The 21014-nt window shown below is 43.0% G+C and overlaps 2 long non-coding RNA genes across 2 annotated transcripts in view; one reads left to right on the top strand and one right to left on the bottom strand.

Moving 5' to 3' along the window:
* The window catches only part of LOC137327151 (uncharacterized), a 59783-nt gene extending 43896 nt beyond the window's left edge, over window positions 1-15887 (bottom strand). Inside the window, exons 1-2 of the long non-coding RNA XR_010964375.1 lie at window positions 15589-15887; window positions 2007-2062 (exon numbers count right to left, since the gene is read on the bottom strand). This is a non-coding gene — a long non-coding RNA (uncharacterized lncRNA). The remainder of the gene's footprint in view (window positions 1-2006; window positions 2063-15588) is intronic.
* On the top strand, window positions 14434-20745 carry LOC137327152 (uncharacterized). The gene is made up of 3 exons (XR_010964376.1): window positions 14434-14516; window positions 16914-16997; window positions 20644-20745. It is a non-coding gene; the product is annotated as an uncharacterized lncRNA (long non-coding RNA).
* The last annotated feature ends 269 nt before the right edge of the window (window positions 20746-21014 follow it).

The raw sequence follows: 21014 nt of genomic DNA on the forward strand, positions 1-21014 counted from the left end.
ATGCATTTGTTTTTGGAGATCTCCTATACTTGAATTCTAGGACTAGGGGATATAGCCTAAAATTTAGAGCCAGGACTTGCAGGAGTGAAGTTAGGAAAAGCTTCTACACACAAAGGGTGGTAGAAGTTTGGAACGCTCTGTTGCATTTTAAATCTGAGATTGATAGATTTTTGTTACCCAAAGATATTAAGGGATATGGGGCTAAAGTGGGTATATGGAGTTGGGCCACAGATCAACCATGATCTCATTGAATGGCGGAACAGGCTCGAGGGGCTAAATGCCACTGCCACTTGCTGCCTCCTGTTATGCGCCACCTTCTCCTGCAAGAAAGCGGGACGTGTGTCAGTGAGTATCTTGCAGATGTTTGGGTAATGTGTCTGTCATGGTTGAATAGCTGTCAGTGTGTGTGGCCTGTGAGTTGTGGGTGTGCAGCTTGCAACAGTGGTAATGTATGAGGGTGAGAGGAAGCATCTGACTGGAAGGGTTGAGTACCAATTGAAAGAGTTTGTTGGTATGTGGGTGATGGGGGTGTAGTGTGTGGAGCAGTGGATGCGGCTAGTGGTGCAGTTGGTAGGCGACACGACTTGACAGTTGACCTCACTCACCTTGACCACTCGTGTCAAAGCATTGAACTTCTTCCTGCACTGCACCATGTGCGTGGTGCTATGCGCCTGGCATTGACTTCGTCCCCTACTGCCTCTTCAGCTTATGTCTGGAGGGCCTCTTGCCCCCCTGCAGATATAGGATGCCCCTTCTCTGTCCACTTCTTGCACCAAGGCCTCTAGTGCATCATCAAAGAACCTTAGTGCATGCACCCTCGCAGGCCTGGTACAAACTCAGATCGGCAGATTGGTGAGGTCTGGCGCGCACATTGGAGGATGTGGGATTTAGTAGTGCGCAACCTTTATTCAATGTTTTAACATTACTCATCAGTTTGTAAACGTAGGGACGGGACCTGCATCTGTGTTTTACCTGTGCGATGTCTGATCTCTGTTCAGACCCGGTATGGACCCGTATCTTATATTTTGCACATAAGAGGTGCAGGCTGCCTTTAAGAGGTGCAGGCTGCCTTTAAGAGGTGCGAGGCACTCACGCGATAGCGAAGCCCCCTGCTAGTAAGAAGTCATTCAACATCGCAGCTAGTTCTCTATGCACGTGGCAGAATCAGGTAAATGACCAGGCAGCACAAATCTCACGTGCTGCCTGCATCAGAACGGCTGGGCGCGGGTTAATCACGCACCACGACCCCCACGCCCGGATTCGGGGGCTATCGAATTTAACCCCCTATTTGTTTTTACCAACATGTTGTACACTAACTACTGTTAAGCGACTTGGGGTGTTTTACTACATTAAAGGCGCTTTATAAATGCAAGTTGTTGTTGTTAAATTCTGGCATTACAATACAGTACCTCAGATACAGAGCCTACAAAATGTAGTTGCAAAATGCACCTATGTGCTAAGTAAAAAGTGACTGTCTATGACTATCTTTTTTAAAGGAAATTATCAGATTCTGGAAATTTAGTGAATATTTATATAAAACTAATTCTAAACAAGTCCCATTTTGTGAGGGGTGAAAAACATCACTTACATGTAAAAACCAAAAACAAGAAAGGCCTCACTGGAAGCTGCTGTTGTCAGCATAGCAAAGCCTTATAGTCATTGCTGGAGTACTGACAAAACCATAAAATATTCTACCTCTAGTCCTATAAAAATCAGTTTAATCTGAAGCTGGGCCTGGTTTACCCATTCAGCAGTTAATCTCACTGTAACCCCTTTATGGTCAATTGGGCCGTTAACTCTTAGTTGTCACAAATGAGTTGTGGTGCACATAAATGACTTTTTTTGTATTTGATCATTCATCAGAAGTTAAATTTATATAAAATACAATATTTCCTTCTACAGTTAGTGCAAAGAATCTCTACCAAGCATGTCAATCTTCCTAAAAGTTTAAATTACAATTTCTATTTTTATTATTTTACCTATATTTTTTGCTCATGGATACTAACCTTCATGAAGTTGCTATCAGTCATTTTTGGCATGAAGTCCAGTATGTTCTAATCACCTGTCAAAATGAATAATCAGATGAGTGGTACATTTATGGATACAAGATACAAAAACATTTGAGAATTAAAAACATGGTTATTTCCAACTGGCTGAAATCCACAACAAATACTCATTTCAAATACTGTACAGCACACAACCAATCACCACAGTTGAAAATACAGAAATGCCTATGGTTGAAAACACAACCCTTCAGGTCAAAATAAAGACAGCTATTTCAACCTAATAAACATCTGAACGCTTTTCACCTAAAGCAGATACTGTGGAACCCTGTAAACAGGGGTGACGATATCACTACTGATTTTTGAAAGAAACAATTGAGATCTGCTAACACTCTACTTATATCGCAGGATTACCCAGAATTTAATTAAATAAGGATATATTGCTTTGTGGATTTGAATGAACAGTATACGTGATCTAATGACAGGGAATTAATCTTTAGCCCACCAAACTAACAGAAATTCAATGGGCTCCTATTTTTTTTTTAAAATGGTAAGAAACTGAAACGTTTCATTTTGTGGATATCCACTCCTTCAATAAAGCCAGTTTTCCTCTAAGCTCTATTTTTCATTATTTGTCCAAAGGTCTCATGCCAAATTGCAGCTGAGATCATTACAATTGCATTGTGTTCCAGTGCAAGATCAGGATCACATTATGCTTTTGGCCGAAGAAAAGATGCATGGCAGGCAAACATTTTATTATTTTAATCAATATTTCAACAGTTTTATATAATTGCCATCTTTCCCATAGAGTGGTGTAGTGGCGGATATTGGTCGCCAAGATGGATTTTATTGCTTTTCTGTCACCATTCTTGGCAAGCTACAGTCATCCTCAACTCTTAGAAAATTATTGAATGAGATGAATGAGTGGAATTAATATACTCATTTGTCCTTTACATCACCTTTACATCATTGCACTTGAAATCAAGTGCCAAGTTCCAAACGAGCAAAAAATTAACATAAGGCACTAAAAAATACCAATTTCAGGGATGCATGGAAGGACAATGTGGTGTATACCCAACTGTGTGTCCATAATGCCAACTTTCAAAGATTGGAACCTAGAGACTAACGCAGTGGCATTCAGTGCTACAGAGCAATGATGGGCATAGGCTGGGTACTGCTCCTTTAATTTCTGATCTCAGCCAGGACAAGCAGGAGAATGCCAAGCAGAGAGTAAATGCAGCATCTCCCTGCAGGGAGAGGGAAAATTGGGGGGAAAGTCACAACTGAGCGGTCTCTGGTACCTCTTGGTGGCCAGATACAGGGGCACTTGCAATACCTTGGGAGCAGGTTACTGGCTATTGTCCACTTGGCAGCAGAAGTTAGGCCAGACGAATGACAGTGAAAATGAAAAACAGTTACCCAAGTATCCCAAGAAAAATATTGAAACCCATACAATCAGCACACAAATGTGGTGATTGCTTTTGGCACTTCAGAATTGTTCTGTTAGTTGCACACCTAAAGCCATTAATTTTCTCTGACATGGCAAACTCCACTATTATATCTTCCTGCTTACATTAATCAGTCACAGAAAGTTGACAAATTTCTATCTACCAATGTTTATAAAACCTAATTAACTTGAACTACTAGGTTGTAGAAAATTCACATGGTTATGTTGCTTATCTGAATACATGTTCACTGGCTGTGACTCTTAAAAAGTCACACCCTCATATTTTAATTCCTTGTCATTTTCAGTGTGTAAATCATGGTCTTTCAATGTTGCACCTCTCACGTTGGATGTCGATTGCATTTATAACATAACACAATCGTTATTTGTCATTACCCATGGGCTCCATCTGTGCAGTCAGATTACCCTCACAGGAAATCAGACATTTTCCAACAACAAAGGTAACAAATCAAAAAGTATTAAATAAATGGATAATAAGGAGATAAAATACAGATGTCAACTTCTAAGAATAGGTTAGATAGGTGGTTGAAGGAAAGAGGAATAAAAAGAGATATGGGAACAAGCAGGCACATGGGATTAGGACCAGGGCTCGCATGGGGGATAAAGACCAACACGGACTGGTTGGGCCGAATGGCCTGTTTCGATGTAGTTATTTTTATGTAATTCTATGTACACGGAGTCTCTCATTGGTTGTTTGTGCATGAATGTCACATAAACATATGTAAATCACCAGCAATCATTTATAATTCCATATATAATAGCTTTTTTATTCTCAAAATAGTCAGCAGCAAGATTTTTTTTAGAATACGATCAACTGGTTGTCCAACCAGTCACATGGTAATGATAAAGAACAAGACTGATTCAGGTCATGCTTTATGAAAGAGGAAAACTGCAATAATAAAAAAATACTGAAATGTATTTTGTCAACAAAGTCATCCAGGCCATTAATGAACATACCTTGGTTAGCTGAGTATTGTGAGGAAATGTGAGCTAAACGGAGTCAGTCAGTGTGACCTCTCATCATTTCTAACATTAGTTTAGATAATATGATTGAATATTACTTGTTCATAATACTGATTTTGTATAATTAAAAATTATTTTTATTACTCTAGAAGTATTTATTCTTTAAAAATATATTTTTACAGCATAGCTCAAAGTCCTGACAGCCTTCACAGTCAGGCACCAATGTGTAGTGAGGTCCTGTACCGATGGATTAATAATGTTTACCTGCATCAGCTCAAACCGGTTTACGAATTAAGGGACGATGGAGAAGCACAAATGTCTCCTTCCCTTTATGGCAACTATAAGAAAGCTTTAATAGATTAATTTAATTGAAAGCATAATTTTATGCATTGAAGATTTTATGTCATCAGCTGGCAGAATAGCAGTTCCTGTAACGTTCTGATAAACTACTTCTGTCCGAATAGTCAGACAGAATACTTTTTTGCAAAACCTGCACAGCTCCTAAAGCAGTAACTAAACAAACATAGGTGATAAAGAGAAAGGCCAGACACGAGGAAGTCATTTATTCACACCACTTGTTATTTTATTTATGTTTTGACACCATTTAGTATTTTTATTAAAATGTAGGTATTAGCTGACAAACAATAAAAGTCTCAGATGAAAAATGTAATTTATTTCAACCGAGGCTCTCACATAATCACTTTCTGATTGATTGGGTTCAGCTTCCCTGAAAACTTGATGTCACACTCAACAAACGCCAACTCTGAGTACTCAGTTAATCTTGGTAATAAAAACATTGAATTACACAAATATTCATTTGTCACAGAACTTAAAAAAAAATCAAAGATGAGGATGTAATCTGTATCAAACACCATACTATGAAGTAACTAAGCCAATTTCGCACAGGGATAGATTCATTCAATTACCATAAAATTGTTAATATATGCCAATGAAGTTCAACCATGGAATTTACCAAAAATACAACATTAATGTGAATCTATTTCATTAGAAAATAACTGCAGGGCAATAAATTACAGAATGAAGTCACAAGGTCACCTCTAATGATCACGTATTTATGCATTAGCTTCCTGCCATTTGATAGAATCGTGGAAATCAAGGGCAGTTATTGACTAGTTATTTCCAGCAGTTTCATTGGTTGGATAATATCAGCAAAGTGTGGTGCAGTTGGAGACAAATCTATCTCAATCCTCCACAAAATGCATACGTGGCACAAGCTTGCAATATTGTTTGACATTAAAACGGTTACCTTACACCAGGTGGTATAACAGGAAAGCAACCATTACATTTCACGTGCTGTGGCTGTGTCATAATAATCCCTGAGGATTAAAAAGACTACTATAAGGTTTAGAATCTCGCACAGTTGGTAATAATTACAACTGTGTTTTAAAAAAAAATAATCAGCATTTCTTCTTGAACAATTTACTTACATAAAGTTCTTAAAAAGTTTACCATGTGTCAGAGGCGCCAATGAACTAAGCAAACTGGCTGATGCTTAGGTCGATTTAACAGGTCAGTTATTGGTCTCATTCACCACATAGAAACAGTTTATTGACTCATGCAATTGGGAGCTTTCAACATTTATCACTTAAATAGCAGAAGCAGTCAGAAGCACAAGGTTTTAAGCTAAATTTTTCAAACAGTGACCAGTGCCTCCCAATTGAAATTGGCAGCAAAAAACAAATTTTAGTGACTTGCTGTTGTTTGGTTGGACGGCCATATTTTTAATGCCCCAGCAAAACAAAATGATTAAAGGCTGTCATAATCATTTAGTCCAAAATTGCAACAAATAAATCAAAGTGTTCTAAACTAACATAAGCACTGCAATTGTAGTCCTATTTAGGATATCACAGGTAAGAAATTGGGCCGATTTTGTGAAGCTTTGTGCCCAGCACTCTGGTTTTTAGACTAAATATTTCTTTAAAGTTTTTCAAGGCACTGCTGCCATCCAGTGTGAGCTTCACTACCTGCTCAAGCTGAATGTATGATTTGGGAGAAGCATCACCTCCTATGGCTTTGATAGCCCATATAAAATAGGTACACAACCGTCTGAATGGCCTGGCCTTTAAAAGTTGGCTTCTTAAAAGGTACATAGCATTTTTAGCATTGGTTTGAAAGTTTAGCTTTTTCAGCTTATTATATTGCTTTCTTGTCATTGGTGCATTAATTTTTGCTGCTATTTAGGTCTGAATTTTTTTTTGCATGGCAAGACTTTTATTTACAACTCCTTGTCCTACTCTGCTAGCAAAGTGGTCAGAATGGAAATCCTTTTAGTGCTTTCAATTGTGTTGCTAGATTTGGATGAGAAAGCATAGTTCATGAGGGAACAAAGAAGGCAGGACAACTGCACTTCAAGGGTTCTGTACGCACCCATCCTTTCCCCAGGACCCACGTTTAATGCCCCGGACAGAGCATGTCAGGGGAGACCTATGTTTCACAAAATAGGCTGTCACTTAGCTAAGCTACCTCTTGAAGACTGATCTGCAGACAACTTGTATCACAGAAATGGCTCTGTGAGCATAAAGATCATTACTGCTTAAAACTTTTGCACCATTTGCTTCCCCTCATGCGTGCACTCTGCTTCAGTCAGCTCTACCTCTCATGCTCACTAATTGCATCATTCTGGTTGCACGTAGCTTGTGTTGGTGCTTGCAAGCTTTGATAAGCGGGACATAGGATGCTGTGTGGTGCTGCCTTGCTCGGTCTGCTCTTCCAGCTTACAAAAAGGGGCAAATGTTACAATGGTGACTCCCCGGCACACCTTCAAACAGATCTTGCATTGCAAGGTATTGTGTGTGATGTTTGTATGCTTGCGTGGGAGTAAGAAAGAGGACAACAAATAAGAGCAGGATCCTAGGCCTGAGCCTGCTACTTCACCTTTTCCTATTCACTCCATGCTCTAAGATGCCAGAATGGCCTCCTCCAAGGGAATCAAGGAAGTGTGATTTGTGAGTCTTTCTGCAGTTAGGAATTTTGTTCCTTGAATTTTGTGCTATCTTATCCTGCAAGCAGAAACGTAGTCCTGGAATGTAAGGTGAAGGAGCATCTGCACAGTGGCAGATAAGTGTGCAACCTGCACGTCAGCAGGTGACCATGCATTATGCGGCTAGGCTGTGTTACAATGATTTGATGTATGAAGCTCATGGAAGATGCAAGTGCAGCAAGATTTTCAATTGTATGGTGCATCTTAACTATGCCCTGCTGAAGTATGGGTATGTATGAGATGCAATGATTGATTTGGTAAGTGTCACCGATGTTGTTTGGACGGATATGGGTATGCATAAAATGCAATGAAAGAGCTGCAAGGCTAGCCATGTATAAGCAGTAAAAATGAAACAAGATGACAAGCAACACTTCGTGATGTGATCTTGGGCCCTTGACCGAGTAAATGGTACTGTTCGGTAGTCTTAACTTGCTACATTCCTTTGAATGTGCAACCGTCTCTCACTTCTGTTCCCAGGTCCTGCAGATACCATACAGACCATTAAGCCTGGCCGCCACCTTCCGATGGATAGGGTGCACTATTATCCCTGGGGATTGTGCCATGGAATGATTAGGGCATCCTTTCTCTGACCCACCTCATGCAATAGCACATCCATTTTGTCAGAAATTAAACTTTGGGATGGGGATGAGGGCTACGTCACTCCATCATATACCCACAGATTCTCTTTCATGCTTCACATTGGGTTTCCTTTCACTTTGTTTTTACTCAGCACTTCTGCATTCCCACTTTACCCACAGCCTTAGCCGAACCTACACCCCCCACTTCACCCACAGCCTTAGTAGAACCCACACCCCCCACTTTACCCACAGCCTTAGCCGAACCTACAACGCCCACTTCACCCACAGCCTTAGCCGAACCCACACCCCCCACTTCACCCACAGCCTTAGCCGAACCCACACCCCCCACTTCACCCACAGCCTTAGTAGAACCCACACCCCCCACTTCACCCACAGCCTTAGTAGAACCCACACCCCCCACTTCACCCACAGCCTTAGTAGAACCCACACCGCCCACTTCACCCACAGCCTTAGTAGAACCCACACCCCCCCACTTCACCCACAGCCTTAGTAGAACCCACACCCCCCACTTCACCCACAGCCTTAGTAGAACCCACACCCCCCACTTCACCCACAGCCTTAGTAGAACCCACACCCCCCACTTCACCCACAGCCTTAGTAGAACCCACACCCCCCACTTCACCCACAGCCTTAGTAGAACCTACACCCCCCACTTCACCCGCAGCCTTAGTAGAACCCACACCCCCCACTTCACCCACAGCGTTAGTAGAACCCACACCCCCCACTTCACCCACAGCCTTAGTAGAACCCACACCCCCTTCACCCACAGCCTTAGTAGAACCCACACCCCCCCACTTCACCCACAGCCTTAGCCGAACCCACACCCCCCACTTCACCCACAGCCTTAGTAGAACCCACACTCCCCACTTCACCCACAGCCTTAGTAGAACCCACACCCCCCCACTTCACCCACAGCCTTAGTAGAACCCACACCCCCCACTTCACCCGCAGCCTTAGTAGAACCCACACCCCCCACTTCACCCACAGCCTTAGCCGAACCCACACCCCCCACTTCACCCACAGATTTAGCCGAACCCACACCCCCCACTTCACCCACAGCCTTAGTAGAACCCACACCCCCCACTTCACCCACAGCCTTAGTAGAACCCACACCCCACACTTCACCCACAGCCTTAGTAGAACCCACACCCCCCCACTTCACCCGCAGCCTTAGTAGAACCCACACCCCCCACTTCACCCGCAGCCTTAGTAGAACCTACACCCCCCACTTCACCCACAGCCTTAGTAGAACCCACACCCCCCCACTTCACCCGCAGCCTTAGTAGAACCCACACCCCCCACTTCACCCACAGCCTTAGTAGAACCCACACCCCCCACTTCACCCACAGCCTTAGTAGAACCCACACCCCCCACTTCACCCACAGCCTTAGTAGAACCCACACCCCCCACTTCACCCACAGCCTTAGTAGAACCCACACCCCCCACTTCACCCACAGCCTTAGTAGAACCCACACACCCCCACTTCACCCACAGCCTTAGTAGAACCCACACCCCCCACTTCACCCGCAGCCTTAGTAGAACCTACACCCCCCACTTCACCCACAGCCTTAGCCGAACCCACACCCCCCACTTCACCCACAGCCTTAGTAGAACCCACACACCCCCACTTCACCCGCAGCCTTAGTAGAACCCACACACCCCCACTTCACCCACAGCCTTAGTAGAACCTACACCCCCCACTTCACCCGCAGCCTTAGTAGAACCCACACCCCCCACTTCACCCACAGCCTTAGCCGAACCCACACCCCCCACTTTACCCACAGCCTTAGTAGAACCCACACCCCCCCACTTCACCCACAGCCTTAGTAGAACCCACACCCCCCCACTTCACCCACAGCCTTAGTAGAACCCACACACCCCACTTCACCCACAGCCTTAGTAGAACCCACACCCCCCCACTTCACCCACAGCGTTAGTAGAACCCACACCCCCCACTTCACCCACAGCGTTAGTAGAACCCACACCCCCCACTTCACCCACAGCCTTAGTAGAACCCACACCCCCCACTTCACCCACAGCCTTAGCCGAACCCACACCCCCCACTTCACCCACAGCCTTAGTAGAACCCACACCCCCCCACTTCACCCACAGCCTTAGTAGAACCTACACCCCCCACTTCACCCACAGCCTTAGTAGAACCCACACCCCCCCACTTCACCCACAGCCTTAGTAGAACCCACACCCCCCACTTCACCCACAGCCTTAGTAGAACCTACACCCCCCACTTCACCCACAGCCTTAGTAGAACCCACACCCCCCCACTTCACCCACAGCCTTAGTAGAACCCACACCCCCCACTTCACCCACAGCCTTAGTAGAACCTACACCCCCCACTTCACCCACAGCCTTAGTAGAACCCACACCCCCCCACTTCACCCACAGCCTTAGTAGAACCCACACCCCCCCACTTCACCCACAGCCTTAGTAGAACCCACACCCCCCACTTCACCCACAGCCTTAGCCGAACCCACACCCCCCACTTCACCCACAGCCTTAGCCGAACCCACACCCCCCACTTCACCCACAGCGTTAGTAGAACCCACACCCCCCACTTCACCCACAGCGTTAGTAGAACCCACACCCCCCCACTTCACCCACAGCGTTAGTAGAACCCACACCCCCCACTTCACCCACAGCGTTAGTAGAACCCACACCCCCCACTTCACCCACAGCCTTAGTAGAACCCACACCCCCCACTTCACTCACAGCCTTAGCCGAACCCACACCCCCCACTTCACCCACAGCGTTAGTAGAACCCACACCCCCCCACTTCACCCACAGCCTTAGCCGAACCCACACCCCCCACTTCACTCACAGCCTTAGCCGAACCCACACCCCCCACTTCACCCACAGCCTTAGTAGAACCCACACCCCCCACTTCACCCACAGCCTTAGCCGAACCCACACCCCCCACTTCACCCACAGCCTTAGTAGAACCCACACCCCCCACTTCACCCACATCCTTAGCTGAACCCACACCCCCCACTTCACCCACAGCCTTAGTAGAACCCACACCCCCCACTTCACCCACAGCCTTAGTAGAACCCACACCCCCCACTTCACCCACAGCCTTAGTAGAACCCACACCCCCCACTTCACCCACAGCCTTAGCCGAACCCACACCCCCCACTTCACCCACAGCCTTAGTAGAACCCACACCCCCCACTTCACCCACATCCTTAGCTGAACCCACACCCCCCACTTCACCCACAGCCTTAGTAGAACCCACACCCCCCACTTCACCCACAGCCTTAGCCGAACCCACACCCCCCACTTCACCCACAGCCTTAGTAGAACCCACACCCCCCACTTCACCCACAGCCTTAGTAGAACCCACACCCCCCACTTCACCCACAGCCTTAGCCGAACCTGACAAATATTTCAATTCCAGTGTTAGCCTCGACAAAGGCTGAAACTATTTGCCTTCACATGCAGCCACTTATCTTTGAATAGCAATACCCCTTTAAATTTGAGCTGTTAGTGAGATCGTTCGTGGCTCTCTCACCACAGGTCCACCCACACCGTCCGCCCCCCCATTCCCCACCGCCCAAAAATAATTAGGCTACTTCTCAGCTCAAGTCCAAAGCTGTGCTGGGTGCTCATGTTAATTATTCAAAGGAGCTGACCTCATCAAACTGCAGTTTCGCACACTAGCAAGGAAATCATGACTAAAGGGTGGTCTGCAGTAGGCAAAGCACTGTACTTACTTACATACCCACATCTGAGCCCAGTAAACTGTTCAATACAGTCTGATATGATTGATAGGGTTTGCTGCACTCATTAAATCTGACAAGTCTTCAGTTTACTCTGGAACGATCGACCTTTTTCCCAACTTATGTTATATTTGAATTTATATACAGTAGGAAAAAAAAGGTGGGGAAAGAAGTTCTAATTACACCGCTTCTAACGGCAATATGTTATCTACCAAAAATGATCATAATCCAAAAATAAGACACTGGAAGAAATGACATGTAATAATCTTTTACCCAATACTACTTTAGTCTTCTCCATAACAACTGAATCGCTGTTACGTTTAATCAAGTCTAAATCAAATCTCTCTCACACCTTTCAATGTCCTTTTTATTTCTTGCCAAGTATTTTATTCTATAGTGGTCTGGTTGTATTTAAGATGCATATTTTATAATTCAGCGGGTGCATGCCCAAGACCTAAAGTTGCCAGCTGACCAAATGCACCAGCCTCAACCATGACAAATTTTTATCATTCTTGTCGATTCTGCTAGGTGAAGAACTTAACAGAAGCAGTTTATTGCACCTTCGGGAAAGGGAAACCTGACAGGTGTCTCTCACTCTGCTGTATGCACAGCTTCTATTTACTGGTTTATAATGGTGCTCCATTGACAGTAATCATGCAGAAGCCTACAGCATGGATTAATCTGGCTTCCTGGATAAAAGGGGAAGTGTGGAAGTGAGAACTTAAAATGAGAGGGGGAGTGACACCTTATTCCAATTATGGCTTTAAATCAATTCTTTAAGGTAGAGTATTTTTATCAAAGTATTCAAAGAAATGTACCTAATTAAGTTTCACATCTTTGTAATTAACTACTGCATATATAACCTAATTTGCATAAGACTACTCTTTATCATTAGATGAACATAAAATGAGCAAGAGTACTTAAATCTGTGCACACATCAGGGTTTAGGTGTTTAAATCAAATTCTGAAGCACTTTGCTGCCAGTAATGGTGATAATTAATCGTTTTTAATCGCTGTAACTTTGAACGTATTTTAATTAGATACTTTTCAGCAATATGCACAATTGAACATAAAGAAATTATCACTGAAATAATGTGCTTCTGAAATACACTACATATATTACTATATTCAGGTACTTTCATTGTTTCTCTGTAGATGCTGGGTCAGTGACCTTTCCATCTACATGTATTCTTCCTGCTTTATGTTCAAATTAAACTTTGCAAAAAGATGGATCTTTCAGTGCTTTCTCAAAACAAGCACACCAAGCAAATGTATTTATTCTTCCTTTAACTTAGTGCATTTGTAAGTATATTGGATTTTTTGTTTAATTGCATATTTTTCCTTCGATTACCATGACAACTGTTTAGTATCTGTCACTCTGTTCTCTTGGAAGTCAGCATTCTAGGCAACCCACAAATTAAAATAACAGCAAGTGGGAATTCTTAGCTCATGAACCTACATTTGTTTCCTTGTGCTGTGATCAGTAATACTGTTGAATAAGGTGGTCGGCGGGCCTCACTTAGTCCATGATGAAGAACAATTCCATTCACCTGGTTTTGACTGATGTCAGCTCCTGGGTTCTTTGCCAGTGGTCTTTCCAGCATCAAAAGAATGACTGATGAAACAGAAAGGCCACCACCAGTATGCCCCAAGACTGGCTGTCTTCCTCCTGGCATCTTGTTTTGATGACAGGCCATTTCTTCTTCATTTCAGCCACCTCATCTAAAAATCTTTGTGGACAGACAGCAGTTGACTATCCAATTTGGTAAGTTAGAGAAATCACTGCGGTCTGCCTGAGCAGTGTAAAACCAGTAACCTCACTGTATTCTGATCGAATTTCCAACTTGGGTAATCTTATTATCAAAGTTGGAATATCGCACCACTAATTGTTTTTGTTGCTAACCAGTCAGCCATCTAACATCATTCAGTTAAACCTCTACAATACTGCCAACTTATAAATGATTAAACTCTAAAATTAATATTTGACATAGTACTCTGTTCAGACATAGCACCTTCGCCAGTTTACTAATAAAAACAATATACAAGAAATTAAGTACAGTAGGTTCTTTCAATATAAGTCAGCTAATCGGCCCCTGGATTCGTTCTTTCTGTACATTGCACAAAGGTCGCGCCGATCCTTCTGAAGAACTGAACGCGGTTTTGTTTTGTGGTCCATTTTGCTCACACACTGACAGTTCAAAGGGCAACTTTGCCTTTGATTATTAAACCTCTCAATAACCACACTAAACTGATGTTTCCTCGCTCCCCTCAAAAAAAAATCGCTACTTTTATTTTCGAATTGCAAGTAAATTGTGTGCATCGCGCAAAACCATTAATAAAAAAAAACCTATAAAAGTAGCTAAATCCGAGCAGTAACACGGAATATTTAGTACCGTATTTTCAAACACCGATTGTCGCCAAATGTCTCGCTTTACATAATCGACCTTTTGTTTACAACCTGCGTTTCCTAAATTAAAACAGAAAAAAAAACTCGCTGATGTTTTAAAAAAAAATCTGCCTTTTATGGTCTATTACATCTCGCTACCAAAATGAACAAATACATAATCATTTTCTTCAGATTTTTTATGCATATCCCTACAGCGAATATCGCACGCACCTGAAAATATGCAGTTTAAAAGGAAGAGCAGCCAATCCAAACAAACTGAGCATGAGCGGGGGTTTGGGAACGAACGAAGAACCAAAAGGCTCCCGCAGATCGCGATGTTTCGGACGCCGCTTTGAATATCGACAGTAAATTCATCTTATGCTCAATGCATTATTTTTTTTTTTGTTGTTGTTGATTTAATCCTGTGTCCATCAAAGAGCACTCGGACCGCTAATAATGAACGGGTGTTTTGTGGGTGTGCTCTCGTTTATAAGGGGGTCTCTGCTGTAAGCTCTGGACCCGCCGCACATCTCCAATTCGCCCACTCCAGAGACCGATACTGTTACAGTGCAGCCAAATACAGCCTCTGTTTGTCAACACTGCTCCCACCAGCCGGAGACCGCCACTGGCGGGGATACTCTCGGCCTCAAACACAACACAAGACAGCCCTTGCTGCTGTCAGAAAAACGCACCACACGTTAGCGTGTGTATGTTAAGGGGGGGGTGGGGGGTGGGGGGGAGTCAATGCGTAATCCACTTGGTTTATATAAAGGTGTGACGGTGGGGACCAGGCTTTCTATAAATCTCCTTTATTATTTCAGTACATTTTTTAAAAATGTAATCGGTATCTAAATAGACGCACTTTCCTCGTTACATTTTTCAATGTTTAATAAGGAACAAAATGAACCTGGTCGTCTGAATATCAGTTTTAAAAATGCATTTTTATATCTAGTTACTCAGTGAGACACAATTGATGTGATTGCATCACGTTATCATGAGCCTCCTAAAATTAACACGTAGGTTTACGCAAATGGGAAAAGGGAGAGCTCGATTTCCACAAGACTGCGACTCTATTTACCTAACGCAGTATTTGTTCAACAAAAGAAAATAAGGCGAAATGGCTTTATTTTCTAACAGCTGAAGTAGAATAATCCGACGGACCCTTTTGGGGGGGGGGCGATTCGGCAGCAAGACAGGAACCTCGAAATGTAAGACATGATTTTTTTAAAAAAAATTATTAATAAATAAAATTCTCACAAACACAAGGAGCCTCTGGCTTCCATTCCTGATTCGCAGTCTGGGCTCTGGGACTAGTGACAATGTATCAGTATCAGTTTCAGACTGCTGCACATTGAATATTTTATGACATTGGCTCTTTTTAAATGTTTCATGAAGGGTTCCCACCAGGTTGTTGGGGTTTTTTTTCTTGACACTTACCTTCTTGTCTTCATTCATTGCCGGTTTTCAAGGAGAGAGTCGAATATACAATATTTACACATATACACACAGCAAGCAGCAGCCTCGCCTTGCACTGGGCTGTGTGTATGAGCTTCCTCTGGTTACATGTCCTTCCCTGCCTGGCTTGTTGGTGGTGGTGGTGGCTGTTGGAGGTTTTTTTTCTTCTTCTCTGGTGTGTGTTGTTTGATGCTGGGCGTCGTTGCCGGTCTGTCAAGATTCGGATTGCAATCCGGGTGTCTTGTTAACCACTGCCGCTATCAGACCAGGAGCCGCTCCGCCGGCCGAGGGGAGGAGAGGTGACAAGCTGCGCGCGCACCGCCCCATCCCATCCCATCACATCACATCCCGCCCATTGGGAGTCAATGGAGCTCCCTCCATCCGCGGCCAAAAGCCCAGACCAGCCACCGGGACCCTCCACCAGCCCTCACGCTCTGACACACCGGAACCACGCTAAAAAAGCAATGTTTTAACTGGAAATGCAACACCCTACGCCGTTCCTCCAGGCTTGTGCGCAGAGAGGTCAATGCAAGTTGATTTAGATTTCTAATTTATACACATTTCTCCTTTTAAACAAATCGATTTAATCCATACGGTAATTAAAAAATATTTTTAAACAACTTTCATCATAGGTTATACCTTCCTCTTCTGTTCGCATGTTGATAATTCGCACATTCTACCTCAATACAGCGAAAGAGAGACCATGAGTCCAAAAACGTCCCTGGGGATAATGACATGCTACAGGACTCAGAATCTTTATCATGTTGCGGGGAAATAAAGACTATAATAAATAGAAATAAAGACAAGTAAATGTAGCTTGAAACTTCCAACAGCAAATGTAATTTTATAAGTCTTCATCCCAAATTTTCTAAACTTCAGCAATGATTTCACGTGTGCTAACTATCTTAAGTAGAATGTTGTTGTACCTCCTTCGCCTTATAAGCGCGCATCTCATCCTAATGCGGTGTAATGTATCTTTCCCATTCACTGCTTTTTTAGCACTAAAAGCAGTAGTTCACCCGTTGAGTTCTAACAAGGGGTCTCCATCAGAAACATTTTTTTCAGATGCTAATGAACCTTTTATGTATTTCCAGCATTTGTTTTAACTCCATATTTCCCTCCTTTTTATCCCCACCAAATGATTCAACCTTGACTTTTTTGTTGGAGCATTGTGAATGAAACTTTGCATCCAGCTTGTTCTGACAGTGCATAATGCTAGCACTGACTACCCAAAGTGGGAAGGAATTCAATTTCCCAATACCACCTTGATGAGCACTAAATTTATCATTCTTTTTTGCTACCAACAGTACTTGGTTCTCAAACACCAACAACAATTTCACATACCAGATACATGCCAAAAGAAAGGATTCTTCTGCTAACCACATAAAAAGGTATTGCTTCTTTTTCTCTGACTGCTACTACCCTTCTTTAGTAGAAACATTCAGTTATCTTTAACAGCCAAATACAGTACAACTAGCCGCAACCAAGGTGTCAGCATTGGTTCAGTCATCTGAGATGGTTGTAAAGCACTTTGGGATGTCCTGCGGTCATAAAAGGCATTGTAGGAATGGAATTGCTTTCTTTCTTATCTGGATGAAATAGCAGGTCCCAGAGTCGTGTCTGTCATGTCTGTACTGAGGTGCATTTGCTTGTATACAGGCACAATATTCCACTGATATTCAGTGACTAATTATCTTGTTCCCTAGTTCACAGTCTTTCTTGACACTCTGATGTCTCTAGTTTCTCTCCTATCTCTCCTCATGCCCTCTCCGAGCTCATCCTGTCCATAAGACCCATCTCCTGCTCTCTTGACCCTATTCCCACCAAACTTCCCCCCCTGGCCCCCATGCAAGCTGATATTGTTGACGGTTGCCTCTCCTCAGGTATTGCCACCCTCCATTTCAAATCAGCCATCATCACCACCCTCAAAAAACCAACCCTTGACCCCTCTGTTCTTGCAAACTACCGCCCAATCTTGAACCTCCCTTTCCTCTCCAAAATCCTTGAACATGTTGTCGCCTCCCAAATCCATGCCCATCTTTCCCGCAACTCCATGTCTGAACCTCTCCAAGTTTCTGCCCCTGCCACCGCACTAAAATGGCCCTTATCAAAGTCACAAATGACATGCTATGTGACGGTGAGCGCGGTGCACTGTCCCTCCTCATCCTTCTCAACCTGTCTGCAGCATTTGACGTGGTTGACCACACCATCCTCCTCCACGCTACTCCTCCGTGGGACTGCCTTTGCTTGGTTTCATTCCGATCTGTCCAATCATAGCCGGAGAATCTCCTGCAATGGCTTCTCTTCCCGCTCCTGCACTGTTACCTCTGGAGTCCCCCAAGGATCTATTCTTGGCCCTCTCCTATTTCTTATCTACATGCTGCCCCTCGGAAAACACAACTTCAGGTTCCACATGTATACTGACGACACCCAGCTCTACCTCACCATCACCTCTCTCAACCACCTCCACTGCCTCTGATTTGTCATGCTGCTTGTCCAATGAGCAAAAATTTCCTCCAATTATTGGGAAGTCTGAAGCCATTATCTTTGGTCCCCACCACAAACACCGTTCCCTAGTCACCGACTCCATTCCCCTCCCTGGCCACTGTCTGAGGCTGAACCAGACTGTTCGCAACCTCGGCATCCTATCTGATCCTGAGCTGAGCTTCCGACCCCATATCCTGTCCATCATCAAGACCGCCTACTAACACATCCGTAATATTGCTGGCTCCGTCCCTGCCTCAGCCCATCAGCTGCTGAAACACATGCCTTTGTTAACTTCAGACTCAACTATTCCAATGCTGTCTTGGGTGGCCTCCCACCTTCCCCCCTCCATGAAATTCAGCTCATCCAAAACTGTGCTGCTCATATCCTCACCCCTGTTCTCGCTGACCAGCAACGTCTCGAATTTAAAATTCTCATCCTTCTCAAATCCCTCCATGGGCTCACCCCTCCTTATCTCAGTAAGCTCCTCCTGCCCTTCAACCCTCTGAGTTCTCTTCGCTTCTCCAATTCCGGCCTCTTGTGCATTCCCGATTTCCATCGCCCCACCATTGGCGGCCATGCCTTCAGCTGCCCAGACCCTTTATGCCTCTCTCTCTCTCTCTCTCTCTCTTCCTTTAAAACACTCTTTAAAATCTACCTCTTTGACCAAGCTTTTGATCACCTCTCCTATTATTTCTTTATGTGGCTCAGTGTCAAATTTTGTTTGATAACATTCCTGTGCAGCGCCTTGGGATGCTTTACTACTTTAAAGGCGCTATATAAATACAAGTTGTTGTTGTTGAAAGCATTTCCGATTACAATTTGTGGTCAGAGCTTTGGAGGGATAATTTACTAAAGTAATTTATATTGCTGGACAGTAAAATTATCTTTCGCCAGTCATAATAGATACTATATGACATGTTCCAATAATTGACTAGAAAAAGGTAAGACACAGTACTTGTCATATAATGTTACTGTATCAGGCACATTAATTAAATATTAATGGTTTATTTGCAGTAGAAGTATCTGAAACCTGCAATTTGTAACACACTGGCTGATGCACACATGCATATAATAACAGCCTTTCACAGAGTCTTGTGTTTTTCAGTATTTTGTCATTGCTGCAATGTCCATTATAATTAAAAGCATAGATAAAAACCTTTCCCACAATTTGCTACCACAATGTACCCACCAGCCTGTCCCACCTCTGACCAATTGCAATATGATCATATTCCAGTACTGAAACTGTCATGCAAACTACAAAGTTGTCCTCTGTGATAGTTACATCCCCTCAGAAAAAGCAAATCAAGTAAGCTGGGCGTGCAAAATACATGCTCCTTGACCTCATGACTTAAGCATCTGACAGTTTTTTTTGGTAAACTACCAAGTGTCATTGTGCAGCCTCTTCTTCAGATCAAATATCAACAGCTGTTAGATCCTTAACCCTACATTATATTCACATAGCATTTATCTTTTCAGTGTTTTCAGTTACTATTTCCTGGAGTGAAAACCAACATTCTACATTTCCAGTAAGAAGTTAGTATATGGTAACTTTGCCAGTTACCATTGTGCATAATAAGAAATACTGGGAATTGAGACATCCAATAATCCTTTACCTCTGGGTTTAGGAGACATTCATAAATTTACAGATTACCTCATCAGGTAAACTCAGAGATGGAGTTATTGCCCAGTGACTCACTCCCTATTTGACATATGCATAGATAGAATTTCCCTGTAATCGACTGTAGATATTGTTTGATAAGATTCACGTCATGACTTTCCATGGCTTAAAACTAAATACTGCCCACACCCACAGAAATGAAAGCGTGCATTATTAAACTTAATAGATACCAGGGACCACGTTCAAGCCTGTAATCTGATCTATGGGCTCAGATGATAGTTACAATCTGCTTAAGTTTCACTCTTGCGCTTTATGATATCATGTAAATCCATTGATTAGATTACAGCTTTATAAAATTCACTCAAGTTTTTGGTTATTTTATATCCATTAAAGGAAGTGTTTTTGTTAGCACATAATAAACTGAAACTGATTTATAACAAATACCTTTGAGACTGGCGTTACGCAATGGTCTTCAAATGGAGGTTAAAGTCTTTCATTAACTGTTGAGACTAATAAGGTCACTGTATACATTTTAATCGTTATGAAAGACCCATTGTATAATTTCAGGGTACACATTGTTCTGGATTGGCAAACATGGATACTTCAACCATAGAGTAGTAGTGCCAGTTTGCAAACTGACTTTTTGCCAAATCCTCAAAACAAAATGAAAAATATTTTAAAATGTACCAACCATGACTGCATTTCAACTGATCAATTTATGGTGTCAGGCTGTCAGAGGCTGGTTCAATTGAAATTATTCTCAAAGACCAAAAGAAAATATTTTACTTGTCAACTAGATCTCTTCCTAAATAATTACTATACTTGAGTTGTAAGTATTCTAAATAAATTGATTATTTTGTAAATATGAACAATATTAATAAAGTACTAAATGTGCAAAATTAATTTTTGGCATTTTAAATTTCTTTTCGTAGGCCAAAAGGGAAATGGAAAGCTGGTGGATCAAAAAAAGAGAGCTACTTTCAAATAGCCAAGAAAATTGTAAATAAAACTTGAGATTAACAGAAAAATTCTAATAACCAGAAATAAAATATATTAAACAAAGTAAATTGGTGGTGGGTTTTTATGGAGCCCACAATATTCTCAGCTATAAACGAATATTAATTCCACACGGCACAATTTTGAGAATAATTCACATCTCAGCAAGACGGAGGCATTAAAATGAAACCCTTATTAAAAACTATTCATTTCTCTATATTTGAGCCTGTGCGTTTTGTAATTTTTTAGTTCACATAAAACACCGCCCACAGGGAAGGCAGATGGTAAGAGACCAGCCGAGTGAGTT

The sequence above is a fragment of the Heptranchias perlo genome, chromosome 11 (genome assembly GCF_035084215.1).
Source record: "Heptranchias perlo isolate sHepPer1 chromosome 11, sHepPer1.hap1, whole genome shotgun sequence".
Taxonomy (NCBI): domain Eukaryota; kingdom Metazoa; phylum Chordata; class Chondrichthyes; order Hexanchiformes; family Hexanchidae; genus Heptranchias; species Heptranchias perlo.